This window comes from Sus scrofa, chromosome 12 (assembly GCF_000003025.6).
Source record: "Sus scrofa isolate TJ Tabasco breed Duroc chromosome 12, Sscrofa11.1, whole genome shotgun sequence".
Classification (NCBI taxonomy): domain Eukaryota; kingdom Metazoa; phylum Chordata; class Mammalia; order Artiodactyla; family Suidae; genus Sus; species Sus scrofa.
Window position 1 is genome coordinate 50,602,803 of NC_010454.4, and position 16,087 is coordinate 50,618,889.

Consider the following 16,087-nt stretch of genomic DNA (forward strand, 5'->3'; position numbering starts at 1 on the left):
GGCGGGGCCAGGCGGCTCGGGAACAGCCCCAGCCCCGTTGACCCGCCGGGTGCTGTGAAATGGAGGCGGGGGGGGGAGGGAGGGGTGTCCCCGGGGGGTCCCCTGTGGCTGGAGAGAAGAACTCTACTACCTGTGCTCTCTCGCGGGGCGGAGCCGCAGGGGGAGTGCCCAGGTCGATCCCCCCCCTTGACCTTGGAGGTCTGGGGGAGGGGCTGCGGTTGACTTCAGGGACCGCGAACTTGGGTTGTGCTTTCCCTCGGCGCTCTCCCTCCAGTAGGGTAGGGACGCCCTACTGCTCAGGGAGATCTGAGAGCAGCAGGAGTAATCTCCAGAACTGTCACCCTGACCCGCAGCCTGTGCCCGTCACTGCCCCCCTACGCCACCAGCACGGCCCCCATGAGCACATACCCACCTGTGGATCTTTGCCTGGAATTTCTTGCACCTGTTACAAGACCTTAGGGAGAAGGAGACAGGTGGTGAAGTCCCGCTGTCTCGCTGCAATTAATGCTGCACTCCCCTCCCAGCCCCACTTTGTGTAGCAAGATCTCTGCCACCTTCCTGCCAGTGGTCACAGTGTTTCTGGGCTTACCAAGAGCCCTCTCTTAGGGGACCCATGAGTTGGACACAGAGGAGAAGGCGTGCTTAGGGCCCAAATCTCCAGATCCTAGGATCAGCGACCCTGGGACTAATGCCTCCTTCCCTACATTAGAGCCTCCATTCCTGGCCACCATCCACAGACCAAGGTTCCTACTCAGTTACCTCCTAACAGTCCCTTTGTGCCTGATCCCAGATATTCCTCCTTTCCACCCCCCCCAATCATCACAAGAAAGAGGAGTGAAAACAGCTGTTGCTTCAGAAGGATAGGATGATGTCAACATCAAAGATGTTGTTGTTTGTTCCCACTATATTGTAAAATTGATTTAAAATAAAAATGGGAACATCCTACCCTTTGTGCAGAAAAAAAAAAAAAAAAAAAAAGCCTTTCTTAAATAACCTTCTCCTTCCCAGGTTTGGTTCACTGGAAGGAGGCCAGGTGGCTGGGCGGGCACAGCCAGATGAGGAATGAGAGGTCTGAAAACGCTAGTTCCTGTCGCGCTAGGCTTCCAAAGGTGTGTGCAGCCACAGACCTCTCTGACTGGCCCGCCCTGCCCCAAAGGAGTGGATCAGCCTAACAGATGCTGAGCACTGATCTCCCCTTTCCCCCTCCACTGTGGGGACAGGAAGGAACGCTGGGTTACCTAATCCAAGGAGTCTTCCAGCAATTATTTCATGAGAAAGTCAAGTGCCAAAAGGCGTGCATGGTGTGTGTGTGTGTTCCAAGCAGCCGTGTGGACAGGGTGAGCCAAGCTGCTCCCTGCATTCTTTCTCTGGGTAGAATCTTTTTTTTTTTCCTTCTTTTTCTTTTTAGGGCCGCACCCAAGGCACATGGAGGCTCCCAGGCTAGGGGTCGAATCAGAGCTACAGCTGCCGGCCTACACCACAGCTCATGGCACAGATCCAAGCCATGTCTGTGACCTATACCACAGCTCACAGCAACGCAAGACCCTTAAGCCACTGAGTGAGGCCAGGGGATTGAACCTGCATCCTCACGGGTACTAGTCAGGTTCATTACCGCTGTGCCACGACAGGAAGTCCCTCTGGGTAGAATCAGATTGAGACTAGGAGAGAGGCAGCAGCTTCTGCCCCAAGTACCACTCAGAGCTCCCCGAGGACTGAGCACGGGAGCCTGGAGTTCAGAGACCCTGGTCCCAGCCAGAAAAGCCCAGCCCCTTCCTTTGCAGGACCAGAGGAAAGATCAGGCAGGAAAGACTGGGAGGGACTGGACAGCTTAGTTCCTGGCCCCACAGCCGACGTGCACCTGGGCTTGGGCCTGGAAGGACGGCATAGGTGGGAGTGGGGATGGGCATGGGTCCAGCCTTCTCTCCCAGCCTCCAGAAGGCAGGCTGGCCAGGTCTCTAGGGTGGGAATCCTAATGGGTGATGGACTCTAGAGACTGGCTGACCAGGAGCCATCCACACTCTCCCAGTTCAGGTGGGTTATCTGGTCCCTCCTGATCCGCCATGATGGCACCTGGGAGGGGCTGCCTGGGGCAGGCAGGGCTCCATCTGGGGCTGCAGTTGTCAAGGGCAGAGATGGGGCTCATGGTGAGTTCTGGGCAGACAGAACCAGAGTCAAACCATCCCCCTTGGCTCCTCTCCCTCAGCAGTTGGACCACTGACTCAGTAGCTGGAGATGAGCCTAGGAGGGGAGAGATGAACGAGGAGTGGGAGGAAGAGGGGCAGAGGGCAGAGAGGGAAGGAGGGAGGGAGGAGCGGGCCACCCTGGGGTGGGTATCCTGGGGGGCGGGCACTGAAGACCAGCGCCTCCCAAAACCTGGCTCCATACCATTGTGGGGAGGCTGCTGCTCACCCCAGGGCCTCTTCTCACCACCCCCTCAGGGCTCCTCCTCCACCCTCCCCCTGCTCAGCTCCTGCCCAGGACCAGACTGTGGGGGAGACAAGGGTTGATGGACCCGGCTGAACTCCTTACACATTCACCAGCCCTGACGTCAGCAGGCTAGCGAGGTGGACCTCCCGCTGAGTCCCGGGGGCTCTGGCACCTGCCCTTCCAGCTCCCTCCCCAGCTCCGATGGTTCCGTGATCTGCTCCGGTGCTGGGCTCGGGGGTGAGATGTGGGACAAGCCTTCCCCTGCCAGTCACCTCATGAAATCAAATCTTGCCAAGCCAAAACCATGGAGTCAGGGACCTGACATGGGGAAACTGAGGCTTCAGGAGGGAGAGGGACAGGCCTGAGGCCACATAGCCAGGTACGTGTGCAAAGACAGCACCAGAAGCCAGGGATGGCTCTAGTCCCGGCACCCCTTGGGGGCAACATCAAATCCAGCCAAGTCTGGGCAGCACCTCCTGCCCCCAGCTTGCCCGGAGGCTTGGGCCCCTGGAACTGCTCCACCCCCATGGCTCTCTGGCGGGAGCCCCGGAGGACCAGTCTCCTCCTGTCTCTCCTGACCCCCTCCCACCTCACCTGTTCCTCCCCAGTGACTTCCTGAGTGACTGCTCTTTCACTCACCTCTTATCCGTGGTCCTCAAGGCTCTGAGCTGGGCCTGACCCCCCTTCACCCACAAACCCTTTCTGGGGGGTATCACCCACCCCCATCCATACTGATGACTCCTGCTCCTCCACCTCCAGCTCAAACCCTCTCTGTTTTCCCACCTTGGCCCTAAAGGCTCTACCCATTCCCCAGACTCCACAGGTTCTGAGAAGGCACTTGGGGCTTATGGGGTGGGGAAAGGACATAAGAAGTGGGCTGGTGTCGTCCTCTGCGATCCTGGGCATGCCTGCCTGGGGCCACCCCTCCACCTTCTGCACCCTGGTCCCCACGCATGGGCGAGGTGCATACACACACTTGCAAGCCCGGGTCGGACCTCATCCTTGGAGAGCAGGGGCTGTCTCTCTGTCTCAGGTGTTCAGCCAGCCCCACACTGGAAGAGGCACCTGCCTTCAGAAAGCGCTCCCTAAACACCGTGTGATTGAATGCCTGGGCAAGGGGAACTCATTGGAGAGTCAGTGGAACCAACAGGACTTGTGGACCCAGCGCTAAGACAGGTCACGGAGAGGGTGCCTTAGAGGTCAGGGTGAGCCTTCCAGGCTCACAGGTGCTACGCAGGGCTGGCCACCAAGGTCATGGCAGGCTTTGCACTGAGTCAAGGGCAGCTGCCGACTTCATTGGTCACCTCACCCGCGTCCAAGCCCCTCTGGCAGGAAGGGCTGAGGTTGGAAGGTCATGGGCCAGGCCAGACCAGACCCATTATCTGTCAGGCCCCGATTGGCCCTGCCACGCCCTCCACCCAGCCCTCAGCTTGCTGGGGAGGCCCACAGGCTTGGCAGATCCGCTTTGTAACCTGGAAGGTGTGTGAAGGCCGTGGTACCCGACCCCTCGGGGCCCCCAGCTGTAGGCGTCCAAAGGGAGCAGGCAAACAAGGACTCAGTGGAGACGCACAGTCCGGGCTGGATGCCTCTGGCAAATGTACCATCCCCCGCCCCTCCTCCCAAATCCTGAAATCCAGACTCTGCCCTGGAAACCACTGCCTTGTTATGAGATCCATAGGGGTGTGGACGCAGGGCTGGCGTTTATCTTTTCCTGCCAGGTTGCTGGGTTCAGGAGCCAAGAGGAGTGTGAAGTAGGGAGGCAGGAGTGGGTGGAGGCTGTGCAGGAGCCTGAGGAGGGCCGGCCTGGGCACTCCGGGGCCTCATCTCCTGCCAGAGGGGGCACACGGGGCTCTGCCTGCCTGACATGGAGCCACTGGGGCCCGCCCTGGAACCTGGGGCCTTGCGGAGGGAGGACAGAAGAGAATCCTGCCCCCTGGGTCATGCCAACTGCCCTCCACCAAACCCCCCTTTAAATTCCATGCCAGGGCCAGGCTGTCGGACACATGTAAATTTGCCGTGCTCGTCTTTCTCCTGTGTATCTGAGGACGTGTCTGTGCCTGTATCATGCTTGCCTGTACCTGGGTGGGCGTGTCGGTGTGTAGGGAAGATGTGGGAAGATGTGGGAGTTCCAGTCTACAGCACCTGCACACACACCTGCACGGATATGGGGCGTGCGGGGCGTGGGCACATTTTAAAGCATCCCCGGTGACAGGAGAGATTTTTGTGCATTTGCTCATAAATGGTGAATGTAGTTCTAGATACATGTGTATGCACGCCTGCAGTCCCTGTGTCAGCACAGGGTGTGCGCATGCCTGTGTATATTCAGTGTCTACATATGCTTAGTGTATCAGTGTTTGTGTGTGTAGCATTGTGTGTGCCTGACCACGCATGTCACGCGCCCCATTTCTGACTGCCTCTGTAACCAGACCTGGACGTCTTGTCTCTAGAAGGCACAGATCCTGGTGCTCTGCAGAGACCTGAATATAAGATTCTAAGGGTGGTGAAGTGCCATTGTGACTCAGCGGGTTAAGAACCGGACTACTATTCTTGATCCCTGGCCTCACTCAGGGGGTTAAGGATCCGGCGTTGCCAAGAGCAGTGGTGTAGGTCACAAGTGCGGCTCAGATTCTGCATTGCTGTGGCTGTGGTGTAGACTGGCAGTTGCAGCTCCGATATGACCCCTAGCCTGGGCACTTCCATGTGCTAAGGGTGTGGCCCTAAAAACACCAGATTAAAAAAAAAGGGAGTTTCCTTTGTGCCTCAGTGGTAATGAACCCAACGAGTTCCATGAGGACATGGGTTTGATTCCTGGCCCCACTCAGAGGGTTAAGGATCCAGTGTTGCTGTGGCTGTGGCGTAGGCTGGCAGCCGTAGCTCCGATTTGACCCCTAGCCTGGGAACTACCATATGCCTTGGGTTGCGGCCCTAAAAAGACAAAAAAAAAAAAAAAAAAAAAAAAGGATTATATGGGTGGCCTGATCTGGGGAGGGGGCCTTAGGCCCTCTTGATCCAGTGGAGGAGGAATTTCCCACGGGGCCCACTGAGTCCTAGGCTACCCAGAGAACAAGCAGCACACATCCCCCAGGGAGGGGCCGGCCTCCTCCTCCTCGCAAAGGCAGGGGCTGCCGAGGGTGGAGTGGAGACAGCTGCTTCCAGCCCAGATAAGGCTGTGGGGCTCACATTTTCCACTTCCAGGAGCCTCCCCCTCGGGTCCCAGCCCCTAAGTGCTGGCCCCAAGGCCTGGAAAGGTCTCCGCTGACTCAGCCCAGCTCCCTGCCCCCACCTGGGGAACTGCAGAGTCAAGAGGGGAAACCGAGGTCCTGGAAGAGCCAGCACCCTACCATAGCCTGTCCTGGGCTGTGGGGACCAGGGAAGCAGTCTCTGGGGCAGGCCAGGCACAGCCTAGGGCCCTCCCAGCTAATATCCTGACCCCTGTGACTCTGAAAGCCACCTGGGAAGGAGGAGGGGCCCCTCCTGTCCTCTTAGAGCCACCGACTCCGCATGTGTACACTCTCTGCTCTGCCAGCCTGGCTGTCCCCACCTAGAGGACCCCGAGACCCAGCAGGATGAGTGTCCGTCATCAGGGACAGAACTGGGCCTCGGACCCTGGACTTATTCTCCTTCCTCCCTGCCCTTGCTGACTTCCCACCCCACGCCTGCCCCTCCAGCCCTGCATGCCTCCCCTCCCCACCCCCCAGCTATTTATAGGGCCTGGCTCAATGGCCTCCAGGACAAGAGGAGCCAGAGCTCCAGGGCTGGAGCTCACCAGGCCTTCCCCAGGGGCCCGGCAGTGTCCACTTTCAGCCCAGCAAAAGGCTGTGTCACTCAGAGGGAGCAGGGGGGTGGGGCAGCCAGGCCCAGGCAGGGGGCTGGGTTAGGGCCTGCACTCAGGACCCTCTGGAGCCTTTTGCGGCCCACAGACAAGCTGGGCTTCCCCGGAAGTGCTGTGGAGACGCCCTGGGACGGGAGCAGGTATAGGAGGTTTCCAAGGGGCCTGACCCATCCTTAAGGCCTGGAGGGTGAGATCAGCATCCAGGCCCACCAGGCTGCCACCTCTCCTGCAAGGCCCCAGGGTCTCCTTTCTCTCACAAAACTGTCCTCCTGACCCATGGATGTGCTCCACCAACACGCGAATGCCTTAGGGTGCCATTTAAGGCCCTGCCAGCAAAATGCACAAACGCTCCCATTTCTGCCATGATGGCTGCACTGGTCCTGCTGCCCGAAGCCTCCCTTCGACTTGCCATCCTGTCTGACAAACTCCTGCTCCTTCAGATCTTCAGAGCCCAGTTTAAAGGCCACCTCCTCTGGGAAGCCATCCCTGACGAGGCCTGTCAGCACTCCCCACCTCCATCTGCCGGCCATCATGCCCACTGGGATACAGCCCTTCTCTCCTGCCCAGGGGCGGGTGTGTGTGTGTGTGTGCTTTTTGGGGGCTGTGCCCACAGCATATGGAAGTTCCTAGGCTAGGGGTTGAATTGGAGCAACAGTTGCCGGCCTACACACCACAGACACAGCAATGCAGGACCCAAGCCGCGTCTGCGACCTACACCACAGCTCCTCACAGCAACACTGGATCCCCAACCCACTGAGCAAGGCCAGGGATCAAGCCCGCATCCTCATGGATACTAGTCAGACTTGTTTCTCCTGTGCCACAAGGGGAGCTCCCCTGTCTCTCTTGAGTAGTGATCTCCGTTTGGGGCTTCTGAAAGGCAGGGCCCTGCCTGACTCATCCCTCTGCCCCATTGCCCAGCCCCCAGCCCCATCAACCAATATGCCAGTTGAATGAATGAGGTAGGGAGAGAGGCGCCAGGCCAATGAGTGTGGGAACCAGTGATGGAACAGCCAACGGAGGGGGAGAGAACAGGGTGGGGGTGGCGGGGGGAGGAAAGCAGGAAAACCCCCTTCTGTGTTTCCTGAGCCCTGGAGTGACTGCCTAGTGTCCCAGTGGGCGGGAAGGTGGCAAGGGCAGCCCAGGCCAGGTCTCAGTGACACGGCAGAGCCCTGGGCAGCAGCCAGCTCGGTCACTCTCATTCTTTCCAGATCAAAGTTCCTCCAGAGAACAGCCTGGAACCTGACACTGGCTGGGATGGGGGGTTGGGCCAGCTGATGCTGTTCAGGAGGAGGGCACGGAAAGACAGGGCACCTGTCCCCAGCTCCATGGACACCAGGACCGCAGCCCAGGGAGGGGACTGAACACACTTCCGCACACCTGCTCCAGCCCAGCCCCACCGTCAGATGCAGGCCTGCACTGACAGGTCAGGAACCCCTAGCTCCGGGCCCTTCTGTCCCAGACTCCCTGAGGACCCCCATCTCTCAGGGCCTCAGGGGCTTGGCTCTCTGCACTACCACCCCCATCAGTTCTGCCTCCCCCACCCCATTTTCCAGCAGCTTCCATCTCAGACACCCTCCAGGCACGTGTTTCTCTGTCTTCCACATCTGTGTCTGTGTCTATCTTTGCACCTTCATGTCTAGACTCTCCATAATTCTGTGTGGCCCTGTGTTGTTTGTTCTTCCCTCAGTCTTTATTCCTGGCTCTTCTTCCATTTTTCTGCTTCCCTGGACATGAAGAATAACCATGGAGTGGTGTGTTCACCCTTTCTTCTAAGGAAGGAACCGTTTTCGCATCCCTCGCCCACCTCCAGCCCCCAGTCCTTACAGATTCTTCCTGATGCTGGGGCTGGGGTAGGAGAGGATGGGAGAGGACAGAACCCACTGTCACGGCTGGAGCCAGGCCAGGCCTCCCTGGTGCCTCTGGCTGCTGTGCCTGAGCCAGACCTAGGTAGCCCCCAGGCCACGTGAGCAGGCAGGGAAGAAGCGGGAAGAGCTGCTCTGAGACAGGAGGCCCATGTCAGTGGGCCAGATCCCTGTGGTCTGCCACCCCTTCCTCCTTCCACTCCCAGTTGTGGAAAGTCACTGCACAGCCAGAGTGTGACTTCACGCCCCCTATTCCCATGTGCGAGCTAGAGCCACATGTCACACACACACACACACACACACACACACACAGGGGCATGCACGGCTCAGAGCACAGGACTCTGCAGATGCATCTTAGCCATGGCTCACTCATCTTTGTACCTCAGTTTTCTTTTCTTGTCCTGTCTTTTTAGGGCCACATCTGTGGCATATGGAGGTTCCCAGGCTAGGGGTCGAATTGGAGCTGTAGTCTCTGGCCTATGCCACAGCCATAGCAATGTGGAATCTGAGCTGCATCTGTGACCTACTCCACAGCTCATGGCAATGCCAGATCCTTAACCCACTGAGTGAGGCAAGGGATCAGACCTGTGTCCTCACAGATGCCAGTTAGATTCGTCTCCCCGAGCCATGACGGAAACTCCGAACCTCAGTTTTCTTATCTGTAAAATGGGGATTATAATAATAGCATCTGTGTCCTGGGATTGTTATAAGCATTACATTAGATCATGTTTGTAAAGCCCTTACAAAGGCTCTATGTCTGGCACATAGCAAGCACCCTCTCTAGCTCTCTAGCTCCCTATCTATCATCCATCGGTTAAATAAAATTAATAAATATGCATACTTGCTTCAAACCTGACTCTGAATAAAAATTACAGGTTGCTTTCACCTTTATCCTGCTGCCTCAGGCTGCACCAGAACCTGGTCACCAGCAGGTCCAAACAAGCCAGAGGTGAGTAGTTTTAATTCAAGGCCAGGAGTGACATACGGCTCTGGGTGTGTGCATTTCTACAGTTCTGCTTGTGGAACCACATTTCATTAACTGCAGCAGATGTGTCACATGTGGAGAAGTCACATTGCTTCTGGTTGATGACGGTTGAAACCCTCTCCTCCTGCTCCAAACACACAGACGTGAGATTGTTAAAAATTAATGAGAGGGACGTGTTTGGAGACAAGAAACAGAGACTGCTTCTCAAAAGAAAGAAGACAGGAGGCTGCAGGGAGATAAGGGGCTGAGGCTGGCTGTCCCCAGGGGCTGGGAAAAGAGCAGGGCTGGACATACAGGGTGTGGGCCTGGTGTAAACGCTAAGCCAGGTCAGGACCCGAGCTTGGCTGGTGTTGGAATCTGGATGGCCAGTTGGTGATGACAGACCAGAGCAGCTATGTCCATCCTTTAAGGCTGTGGCGAAAAGCAAAGCCACATGCCTGTGGTGGGGCCCTCAGCAGAGCCGCTAGGCTCAAAGGGACTGTCCCAGAAACGTGTCACTCACATGAGCTGGAGGCCCACAGCGGACACTTCTGAGAAAGCCGTGGTCTGGAGCTCAGCCAGCTACACACCAAGTGGCGGCCACTAGCAGATGGCCTTGGGTTTTACAGAATCTCCAGATAACCTCACAACCATAAATCACAGAGCACTGAGGAGGCCAACAAACTTCGTAAATGCAAGGTCCGATAGCTGAGAAAACAAAGTTTTAGAGCAATTGGAAAAGCCTTTCTTTTCTTTCCCACCGTCTGTGGCACGTGGAAATTCCTGGGCCATGGATAAAACCTGCGCCACAGCAGGGCTCTGAGCCACTGCAGTGAAAATATTGGATCCTTAACCTGCTGTGCCACAAGGGAATTCCTGGAAACCCTTTAAAGTAGGTATCTTTGGGGTCCTCAAAGAAACCAAAGGAATGGCAACCATGAACCCCCCCCCAAAAAAAGGAGGTTGTGAAATAAGACTAGGACAAATGATAGAGTCCATTAGATATGTGGGAAATTAAAATTACAGAAAATAAAAAACTGAAAAGGTGAGCTGACTATCTTGACTGCATAGAACTGGAGAGAAGCAAAATGAACTGGAAGATTAAGTTAAGGACATCTCCAAGAATACAGCATGAAGAGATCAAGAGATGAGACGGAAAATATGAAAGAAAAAAATCAGATACAAGGAGAATATAAATGGATGTATTAGAACATAGAGTGATGGAGAGAAATTGCTCAAGAGGTCATGGGTGAGGATTTTCCAGAAATGAAAAAGAAACCATACATTCTTGGATTAGGAAAAATCTCACCCCATGGCAAGCATGGTAAACAAAAAAAACAAAAAATTATATTAGTTTCACATTTTAGTAAAACTTCAGAACATCAAGGACCAAGAAAAAAAAAATTCTAGTACTGGAAAACAAGGAAGCAGAATGACCTCAGAGCATTCATTAGCAATCCTGGAAGCCAGAAGATGATAATCTTTCCAAAGGGATAACGAAGCTGAAACCTAGAGCTGTGAACACAGTAACATTTAAGAGCAACAGCAGACCATGTACATTTTCAGACATCACTTAAAAGAAAAAAAAAGGAACCTAGAAAGAAGCAATGGGTTGAAATAAGATATAATGAGCTACATATATTGACGAGTCTAAATAAGCATGACTGGAGTGCCTGTCGTGGCACAGTGGAAACGAATCTGACTGGCATCCGTGAGGACGGGGGTTCGATCCCTGGCCTCACACAGTGGGTTAAGGATCCGGTGTTGCCATGAGCGGACGAGGCTCAGATTCCGTGTTGCTGTGGCTTTGGTGTAGGCCAGCGGCTACAGTTCTGATTCGACCCCCTAGCCTGGGCACCTCCATGTGCCGTGGGGGCAGCCCTAAAAAGCAAAATATAAATAAATAAACAAGCAAGCACCACTAATGTGATCATGTTTAGTGCCTGGTCCTACAATTTTGGGTCACAAGAATGTGGGAAAGGGCATGGGAGAGCATGCGGGCAGGGGCGGGCCGGCAAGAGTAGCCTGTACAGATGCTGCTGTGCCCTCACTCACATCCTCTTGGCCTCTCCTCCGAGTTCAGCCACAGCTGCAGCCAGCTCTTCCCGGGGGGGCTCCAGATGCCAGGCTCTCACCTCGAAGTGGGTTTCACTTTCTGTCCCGGGGTTTCTGGAGTTAACTCCTGCAGAGGCAGCCCTCAATGGGGGGAATGGGGAGCTGATGGATGAGTGCCTCTCCCACTAGCTCTTCCCATGGACAATTTTGAGAAGCCTTCTATAGGCTCCCTAGAAGGTCCCCACTGGAACTGAGCCCAAACTGCCCCCAGCAGAGACCTCAGGATACACTCACAGTGTCTTTTTCTGTATCTGTCACTCTCCTGGCCCCTCCCTCCAGCTTCTTGCCGTGACCTCCCAGATCAACCTTCCAACACACGGGTCCGATCACAAGCTTTGCTTTCACGAAGACTCCGAGCCAAGACACAAGGTTCTTATCTTCTCCAGAAGGATCGCAGAAACGAAGACAGTTTGTTTCCTGAGGTATAGTTCCCATACATTAAGAAAATGCTGAAGGTAAAAATATTGAAAGATAATATTGAAGATGAAGTTCATATCCACAAGGAAAATATTGAAATGATAAAAGTCAGTGGTTTTTAATATATCACAAGGATGTGCAACCATCACCAACTATCTAATTCCAAAACCCTTTCATCACTCCAAGCAGAAACTCTGTACCTGTTAGCAGCCGTTCCCCTATTCTACTGTCTATCTCTATGGATCTACCCATTCTGGACATTTCACATATATGATATCACATAACATGTAGTCTCACATGGCTGGCTTCTTCCATGTGGCATGCAACATGCCTGGGATCCTTCATCCCTTTTTATGGCTGAATGATACTCCATTGTCTGGCAGAGCAAAATATGGAGGGCAGGTTGAAGCTGCAAGACAGTTTAATAATGAGGAAGGAATAACACAAACATAGCATTTAGAAATACAGGAATAGGAGTTCCCTGGTGGGTCAGAGGGTTAAGGATCCAGCATTGTCACTGCTGCAGTTTGGGCCACTGCTGCGGTGCGGGTTTGATCCCTGGCCTGGGAACTTCTGCATGCCATAGGCGCGGCCATAAAAAAGAAATACAAGAATAAATATTTGAAAAAAAACAGCCACAAAGGAAATAAGAAAATGACTACCTGTGAGGAAGAGGAAACAGAAAGAAAGGAACAATATACAGCTCTTTTCTAAACAAACCTCAAAGGAAACTATCTCATTCTTTAAATTATACATATATATATATATAAACAATGTGCATGCACATTTTATGATGGACATAAAAACTAAGAAAAAAAATAATAGAAAATACAAAATATCAAAGTAAGTCCAAATATAGACATTAGAATACACTTAAATGGTTTAAATTTACCCATTAAGAAAACTAAGGCTTTTAGAATAGATAAACTCCAGTCATAGTCTGTTAACAAGGGACACACCTTAAAAGCAACTACAGTGTTGACATGTGAAGGATGGACAAAAATGTCCTTCCCAGGCAAGAACAAAACAAACAGGAAAGCTGGTGTGGCAACAGTGATGTCATATGAAATAAAATTCAGAAAAAAATGCATTAAGATGGATATTTCATACTAATAAAATGAAAAATCCATTAATAAGATCCAGCAGTCATGAATGTCAATCATGTTCTTTTTTATTGTAACACAAAACCCATAACAAAATTTACCATCTTAACCATTTCTAAGTGTACAGTTGAGCGGCGCTAAGGAAATTCATATTGTTGTGCAATCATTGGCACCTTCCATCCCCACAATCCTTGCCTCTTGCAAAACTCAAACTCTGTACCCATGAAACAATGACAATAACCGCCTCCCTAGCCCCTGGAAACAACCTTTTTTTTTTTTTTTTTTTTGCTTTTTAGGGCCACACCCATGGCATAAGGAAGTTCCCAGGCTAGGGGTCGAGTCAGACAGCTGCCGGCCTGCACCACAGCTCACAGCAACCCCAGATCCTTAACCCACTGAGTGAGGCCAGTGATGGAACCTGTGTTCTCATAGATACAAGTCAGGTTCGTTACAGCTGAGCCACAAGGGGAACTCCTAGAAATCACCATTTTATTTTCTGTCTCTGAATTGGAATTTGACGACCCTAAGTAGTATAATTGGAATCATTTGTCTTTTTGTGATTGGCTAATTTAGCACAAGTCTTCAAGGGTCTTCATGTTATACAGCATGTCAGAATTTCCTTCTTTTTTAAGGCCGAAAAATATTCTATTGTATGCATGCACCACATTTTGCTTATCCGTTCTCCACCCGTGGACACTTGGGTTGCTTCTACTCCACAGCTGGTTTTTTTGTTTGTTTGTTTGTTTTGTCTTTTTAGGGCCTCATCTGTGGCACATGGAAGTTCCCAGGGTAGGGGTCAAATTGGAGCTCCAGCTTCCGGCCTACACCACAGCCACAGCAACGCCAGATTCTGAACCCACTGAGCAAGGCCAGGGATCAACCCGCATCCTTGTGGATACTAGTCAGGTTCATTATTGCTGAGCCACAACGGGAGCTCCTACTCCATGGCTATCCCGATACTGCCGCTATGAACAGGAATGTGAATGAATGTGTCCATCAATAGCCAATCAATGGTCATGGTCATTTATCAAACCCTCCCATTTTCTAGCCCCAGCTCCAGATACAGGAAATATAGCAATGAACAAGGCGGCAGCAGCCCGCCCTGCAGAAGCTTACATTCTAGAGGAGGCAGTCAGCACGCACACCAATGGTGCAGCCACATGATGACAGTCGCTGGTCAGTGCCGTGAGGAAGATGAACTTGGGTCCTGTGGGTCACAGCGTCTGTACTGAGGTGGGGGCTGCTGTATCTGGGGTGGGTGGGTGAAGGGATCTGAGAAGGCCTGTCTGAAGGTGAAAACTGTGTCCAGACCTGAAAAGTAAGACCTGTGTAGGAAAGAACATTCTAGGTGGAAGCACCAGCAGGAGCAAAAGAGCCTGAGCTTGGGTCCAGTTTGGAGTGCTGACAGTGAGACTGGAGGGCAGCACAGGGGTGGGCAGAGGCTTGAGGACAAAGAGGAGGGCCACGGGGTGTGTGGGGTGGGCCGCTTGGGGGCGGGGGCCTGGTAGGGGCGGGGCCTGGTAGGGGCGGGGCCTGGAGGGGCGGGGCCTTGAGAGGCTGGGCGGCTCCGGAAGGTCTCAAGCCAGAGGAGGACCTGATTTGCTGTACTGCCCTGTGGAAGGTGGATTTTAACCGGGCCAGAAAGGAGGTGGGGGTTGCAGTAAGGCGTGCACCTAACGCAGCCCTGAAGCAGGAACGCCAAAACTGGCAGAACTACCAGGAGCAGTTGAGAAATCTATTAATCACAGTGGGGAGTTTTAACCTCTGGATGAAGGAGTGTCTCTCTCAGCCCCGCCTGTGTCGCTCGGAAACTCCCACTTTTCTCCCAAGCTCTCTGCGGCCATCCCTCCCACACCTCACCCCATCCTTTATATTACCTCCCCTTTTTCTTTCCTTTTTTTTTTTTTTTTTTTGTCTTTTTGCCTTTTCTAGGGCCACTCCCACGGCATATGGAGGTTCCCAGGTTAGGGGTCGGATCAGAGCTGTAGCCACTGGCCTACACCAGAGCCACAGCAACGGGGGATCTGACCCGAGTCTGCGACCTACACCACAGCTCACGGCAACGCCAGATCCTTAACCCGCTGAGCAAGGCCAGGGATCGAACCGCAACTTCATGGTTCCTGGTCGGATTCGTTACCCACTGCGCCACGAGGGGAACTCCTTAACTCCCTTTTCTTCCCAGCGCCTCCAGCTCCTCCCAGCCCCCAAATGTCACTGCCAGTTCGTCCAGGTCTACTCCAGACCCTAACGTCCTGGTGACTCGCCCAGCCGACCAACCAGGGCTCTTACAGGCTCTCCCACTTTACCTCTTCCCTCCACTTCCCCGCACGCCCCAGCTGCCGCTCTTACTCCCTCCTGTTTGGAATCTCAGCTCCTCCCATCTCCCCAGTTCTGTCCCTTCCCAGTCTCTCTCTAGCAGCTCGAATACCCAAACTGTCCCCAGTTCTATTTCATACAGCTGCCCTAGTCCCTTCCTACCCTCCCAGACACTCGGTCTTTTTACACCCTCAGCACCCAGTATTGACTAGAATCCAGGACAACGGGTGCCCATGACTCCCACACTCCAGAGTGAGGTGAGACCACCAAAGCAGGACTTGCAAAGAGGCGGCTGAGAACCAGTTTTGTGACCCTTAGCCGGCCGACCCCTTTGGGCTCACAGAAAAGGTTGGAGAGGCTATAAGCAAGTTAGAAACTTAGAGGTAGGCCTTCTTTGGAGAGACCTGTGCATGAGTCCCACACCAACCCCCACACCCAGCAATGGTGAAGGGGTGCGGTATGCTTGTCATTCACCCCACGACTCAGAAGGTTGCATATGCGTCAGTCAGTCAGTCAGTCTGCTGTAGACTGATCCAGGAACTAGGGGTACAGCTAAGGATGAAAGAGGGATCCTCAGTATCTTAAAGAACATAGGAGACTGGGCTCTGATTCGTGCCTTGAAAATCTAATAAAGGGGCTCCCACTTCCACCTATAAAAGACGAACTGCCTCGGAGTTCCCGTCGTGGCTCAGTGGTTAATGAATCCGATAGGAACCATGAGGTTGCAGGTTCAATCCCTCGCCTTGCTCAGTGGATTAAGGATCTGGCGTTGCTGTGAGCTGTGGTGTAGGTCGCAGATGCAGCTCGGAGCCCACGTTGCTATGGCTGTGGCGTAGGCGGGTGGCTAGAGCTCCGATTGGACCTCTAGCCTGGGAAACTCCATATGCCGCGGGAGCGGCCCTAGAAAAGGCAAAAAGACCGAAAAAAGAGACAAACTGCCTTGGGAATTGCCCTCTCCCACTGTAAACAGAAATCTAGAGAGAATATTTCATACGTACTTTATATCAGACATTGAACCACAGGTAGCCCAGGACTGTGGCCCCTGTGAGAA

General features: G+C 53.5%; 1 long non-coding RNA gene across 1 annotated transcript; it reads right to left on the reverse strand.

Annotated features, from left to right (window-relative positions):
• On the reverse strand, positions 11,011–16,077 carry LOC110256096. Its single transcript, XR_002337329.1, has 4 exons — positions 16,035–16,077; positions 13,837–14,045; positions 11,915–12,026; positions 11,011–11,649 (listed from the first exon to the last, which is right to left on the reverse strand). It is a non-coding gene; the product is annotated as an uncharacterized LOC110256096 (long non-coding RNA).